The sequence below is a fragment of the Salvia hispanica genome, unplaced genomic scaffold (assembly GCF_029641045.1).
Source record: "Salvia hispanica isolate PSC_SH4W2 unplaced genomic scaffold, Shi_PSC_v1 Unplaced_Contig_0003, whole genome shotgun sequence".
Classification (NCBI taxonomy): domain Eukaryota; kingdom Viridiplantae; phylum Streptophyta; class Magnoliopsida; order Lamiales; family Lamiaceae; genus Salvia; species Salvia hispanica.
Window position 1 is genome coordinate 17,404 of NW_028292642.1, and position 6,407 is coordinate 23,810.

A 6,407-nucleotide genomic window follows, 5' to 3' on the forward strand; every position below is an offset into this window, starting at 1 on the left:
CGGGTGTAGACGAACCAAGCGTAGACGAACGAATCCTCACGATCGCAATGAAACAGGGACTATCGAGAAGAAACACAACCGGAAAGAAGCAAACCACAAGGTAAACACACAACACATAAACATGGCATGATGCTCAACCAAGGATGATGCATGACAAGGCTATATGATGCTACTCATGGCAAGAGATGAGGCATACAAGAACAACACATCAAAGCAAGTTTAAATGAGGTCGGAAACAACATATAACAAATCCGGTAAGTCCCCATATGCAATTTTCGAAATTGGTCCATATCTGAATACATATTATGTTCAAGTTGTTAAACAATAAGTTAAGATGCACCAAGATGATCTAAACGAAATTCTAGTCAAGTTACATATAAAGTTCATTTAATTCGGAGCTACGGCCTAGAAGATATGAGCAAAACAAGTTAAACATGGCATTGATGCAAAATGCATTTAAACATCAAGCAAACACACCCAAAACAAGGATTCAACATGACATGATGAAACTACATGCAATTCTAAGCAAGTTTCTTATAGAGCATGCTCAAAACGAAGCAACGACGCAACACATACACTCCAAACGAGATATAACAACAATCTGCCCAAAACAGCAAGTAGGCACTTTGCAAACATCAAAACAACATGCTACGGGAATCATAAGAGCACAAACTTGACATGCACTTCACTTGCAGATAGCAAAATTCAAATATCATTAAGGTTCAGGTTCATAGGCATCAATATTAAACCAATATGATCAATGCAAAATGCAACTTTATAACACAGGAGCATATGCATGAGCAGAGTTAATATGATGGCATGTTGGGGGCATGAAACAAAGATGCTACAACAACTATACATAGCAACCAAGGGCATGGCATAAACTTAAACATAACAAGGAGCAAATAACATCCTGGCATCATATACATATGGCTCATGGATTAGTGGGAACCAACAAGACAAGATTGAATGTTAAAACAGTTTCAACAAGTGTAAAACATCAACATTATGATAGCATGTTTGCAAGTATGGAACAGAGGCATATGATATCCAAAATTAACAACTATGGCATGTGCACAAATTACTCATAGCATGCTTTGAAACATGTAATTGGAGCATCTCCAAAAAAGGCATAGATTAATCAATAGCAAGCTCACAACATAGCATCCTGAAGTTAACAGAAATCTGGAACAACATATAGGCATGTTCATGGCAATGAAAACATATGCTACAGGCCATATATAGGGCATAAAAAGGCATGGCATGAAAGATCATAGCATGGACAAAAAACATGTCACCTAAGCATCTCCATAATATGCATGGATTAATTGGTAGCATCAAGCAAAAATGGCAACATGATATGACAGAAACAGACTTGACAGAACATTAACAGCAAGTAGCCCACTTCACAAGCTTGATACACTCACTACAGGGCATATCAAAATATATGGGTTGCACCCCTATAAAGATGGCATGATTATGCCCCTAAAACATGTAGACATAGTGCTCAAAAGAAAATCACACAAACAGATATAAAAATGACAAATAGACAAGTTATAACAGTTTTCAGCAGTTAACAGCAACATGCACTTCTGCAACAGAGATTACCATGTCAAGATGCATCCTAACGTGAATGCAAAGCACACCAACATGTAGAGCATGAAGCGCAGAATGTGTGCATATCAAGCTCATCATCATAGGATCAAGAGAGACAAAGTTACACCACTCACAACATGAACACATGATGTTAACAATCAGCAGATTTCAGTAGTTTATATCACTTAGCAGTTTTGCAATGAAGAGTAAGGCACCAATATGAATAGGAACATGCATGAAAACTACTCCATCATGAAGAGCATCCAAAGATGAACATTTTGACATAAAATGCACGCAAAACAGAGCCACATGCACGAAGATATGACCATGCAAACATGCACACATGATGTAAAATTCTCAGGGAAGGTGAAATTTCGCAGAGGCAGAGCTGGCTGGGGCATCACCTCGCGGGCCGAGGCCCATCTGGTGGAGGCGCGACTGGGCTGGGCTGCGGGCGAGGCCGGCCCACTCGGGCGGGCGCGGGCCCACGTGGATGGGTCAGCGCGGCGCGACGGGATCGGGGCTCCTCCCCAATCGGACTGGAGAACGGCGACGGTGCTTGGGACGATGACAGTGACGCGGATCTCCGGCGAGGTCAGCGAGCAATGGAGGCGGGGAAGAAGGCGGGACGGCACAGGAGGCATTCTCCGGTGGTGACGGCAAGGCGCAAGGCGGCGGGGAAGTGGATCCGGCTGGCCACGGGTTCAGGCGCGTGGCGGCGGCTGTTCGGCCCCGCGGGCCGGACTCTGGCCTCGCGGGCCCTGGCGGCGGAGGTGGAGGAGAGAGAGACCGGCGGGGCCATGACGTGGCACGCCGTGGTTGGTGCGGGAGGCGGCGGAGCTGAGGTGGTGGCGCGCGATTGGTCCGGGCAGCGTGGAGGCGGCGGTGGACGCGTCCTGTGGCGGGATGGACATGTCCGGTGGCGCGGAAGAGGCTTTGATCTAGGGTTTGCCTGAAATTTCGGGGGAGGAGACTGATTTATAGGTAGAGGGAGCTAGGAGAGTCCAAATGAGGTGTGGTTGTCGCCCACATGATCTTGATCCAACGACGGAGAGCATGGAGGGGGTTTGGATGGGATATTGGGATGTTGTGGAGGGGTGTTGGGATGCAAAGAGAAAGGGGGTTTCGATTAACTCGGTTAACCATTGGGGCATGAAACAGCCTCCAAATGGAACGAAATTTGACAGGCGGTCTACCGGTGATATACCAAGGCCACTCGGCAAATCTCGGCCCATTCTGAGAATGTTTTTCTCCCGCTCACGAAACAAGGTCTGAGGGGTGCGACGGGCGTGTGCGAGTGTGGTTGGGCTCAGAACGAAGAACAGAGAAAACCGGGGAGCCCGAACGGATGCAAGTTTTTTAAAAACATACAGATGAAATGCAGATGATGACATGGCAAAATGCAACACGTGAGAAAATGACATGGCAACAACGACGAATGACTGGAAGACACCTGGCGCATCGGATTTGGGGCGTTACACTTGTCTTACTTCTTTGCACCATATACCTAGTGCCATGAATATAGCCATTGTTGCATCATATTATTCATGCACTTGTGCTCCTAATGGTTATGTGTAAAATATGAGAACCATCATGATGGATGATGTGTTTATCTACCATGTGCATACGTTCTTGTTTTGTTGTGTGCATGTGTAGGATACTTGGACTTCGTGTTGACTTCCAATTCTCGTGAGTTGACCATTCGAGCTCTTGAGAGCGAGCCTCATATATTCGACCACGACTTGCTTCTACACCACATTACCTACCACTTCGGCATTGTGAAGAATGCACAAGGACACGCTTTCAAGGTGACATCCTTCTTGAGCATGGATATTGAGGATCATACTACTTGTGTTGCTTGCACCATGAAGCTTATTGGTCAGCTCAGACCACTTTATTGCGCACATGTTAGAGATCTTGCCTCGACTTGCCATTTTCGCATTTCCATGCCTCATGAAATATATACCTTGTGTGTTGCATCCAATTCTTGGACTAATTGCTACTATAATATGTTTGGTTGCAACAATGTCATCACTTCACATATGCCATGTCCCATTGATTGCTACATGCTTGACTTGATTGCCTCACATATGATGAACAATTGCTCTTTCTATTGTGTTCAGTGCCACACTATATTCACTACACCCTATGCACATTATGCTTGGATTGTCTTGCACTTGACCCATGTGTTTAGACACTTCATTTTATTCGGTGTTGTGAATGATTCTTATGCCTACCATAGACCTTTCATTGAGCAATTTGTGAATGCTTGCTATGAACTTGAGGTAGATGCTTATTCTCTTGTCACACATAATTGCATCTCTACCTCACATTTACATGCTTGTTTCCATGATGACCTTGATTTTGCTCAATTCATATGCTTACATGTCATGACACAATCCTTTGTCAAACCATATTCTATGCTTGATGACAACACTTGTTTGGTGAATCACCTCTTGACTGCTTGGTTTTGCACTAACGCTAACCACATTTGTTTTTCCAAGTGTTTTTTGTCTTTGCCCCTTTTGAAGGAATCACTAGATGGTGCGACATTGGAGAGTGCCTATTTCGAGCTTCAAGATGATGAGTGCTTGGTGATCGACCGCTTCAACATGGCAACACCATCTCTTTCCCATGGTGATTCGGCATTCGATCCATGGTAGGATCTTCTCCAAGGGGGAGGGGATGATGTAGAGCATCCTACGGACATCACCATGTCAAGAGTCTGTTTGGCAAGTGACACGTGCAACCTCTACTTCTCATACATAAAGGTGAATCTTCTCCTTTACACGTGTTCACTTTACCCCTTGGAGGATAGTATACTAGTTGACACTCCACTCGTGTGCATGCATAGGTATCGCTGGAGCTTCACGAATGACGAGGAGGAGTGCAAGCGCCAAGGAATGCCGACACCATCCGCGAGGGAAGCGTGGAAAAGAAGACGCCAGAAGAAGAGCTGCCAAAGAAGCTACAGCGAGCGGACGTACGGTCCCCTCTGGACGACCGACGCCTGAAGCCCAGCCAACGCCAGCTACAACACCTCCCAGCGAGCGGACGTCCGGACCCCACCGGACGACCGGTAATATTATCGGAAGTCCAAACATACTGGACGACCGGTGTCCCTTCATAGAATAGTTCCAGCGGACGTCCGACGACTAGAGAGATTCAGACCATTCTAGAGTATAAGGAGTATACTAATATCACTCCTTTATTCAATCTTGCTTGTAAAGCTGAACGTAAAGTGCAGGATCGACAAGCAATGGCGCGCAATAACTTTTCTGTAGGTCGACCTTCATCATGGACACCGCGTGCATCTTCTACTTCCACTGCACCAGCACCTCCATCAGGTGCCACCTCCAGCCGTGATACAAGAAAGCATGCACAACCACCACTATCTGCCAAGAACGCACCTGTCGGGCCTTCACATAGCTCTTCTTCTTCCATGGCATTAACAGGGCACACAAGTGATATTATTTGTCGTCGTTGTAAGGGAAGAGGACATTATGCACGAGAATGCAAATCTCAGCATGTGATGATTGCTACTGAGGATGGTGGGTATGAGTCTGCTAGTGACTATGATGAGGAGACTTTGGCCCTTATTACAAGTGAAGAAGACGGTGGAGATGATTCTGATCATGAGACGCAATACATGGCTCCTGAAGATGCTGACAAGTATGAATGTTTAGTTGCTCAACGTGTTTTGAGTGTGCAGGTTACACAAGCTGAGCAAAATCAGAGGCATAATTTGTTCCATACAAAGGGAGTTGTGAAGGGACATTTTGTGCGCGTTATCATAGATGGAGGGAGCTGCAACAACTTGGCTAGCATGGAGATGGTGGAGAAGCTATCTCTCACCACAAGACCACATCCACATCCTTACTACATCCAATGGTTCAACAACAACGGCAAGGTTAAGGTTACACGTACCGTTCATGTGCATTTTAGTATCTCTACATATGCTGATTATGTTGATTGTGATGTGGTACCTATGCAAGCATGTTCCTTATTACTTGGTCGACCATGGCAATTTGATAAAAATTCTGTACACCATGGTAGAAACAATGAGTATACTCTTGTTCATAAGGATAAAAATATTACTTTGCTTCCTATGACTCCTGATTCCATTTTGAAAGATGATATTAATAGAGGTAATAAAGCAAAACAGGAGAAAAATAAGAGTGAAAATCAGATTGTGGCAAAAGAATTTGAGCAACACATGAAGCCTAATAGTAAACCATCTAGTGTTGCTTCTGAAATTAAATTGAAAAGTGCATGTTTACTTGCCACTAAATCTGATATTGATGAGCTAGATTTCAGCAAATCTGTTTGCTATGCTTTTGTGTGCAAAGAGGCATTATTTTCATTCGAGGATGTGCCTTCCTCTTTGCCTCCTGCTGTCACTAGCATTTTGCAGGAGTTCGCTGACTTCTTTCCACAAGACGTGCCACCGAGATTACCTCGCATTCGAGGGATTGAGCATCAGATTGACTTAATTCCCAGTGCATCATTACCCAACCGTGCACCATACCGTACCAATCCTGAGGAGACGAAGGAGATTATGCGTCAAGTACAGGAGCTGCTCGACAAAGGTTATATACACGAATCCCTTAGTCCTTGTGTTGTTCCTATTATTCTAGTGCCGAAAAAGGATGGTACATCACGTATGTGTGTTGATTGTAGAGGCATTAGTAATATTACTATTCATTATCGTCATCCTATTCCTAGGCTAGATGATATGCTTGATGAATTGTGTGGCTCTACAATATTCTCCAAAGTTGATTTGCATAGTGGATACCATCAAATTCGTATTA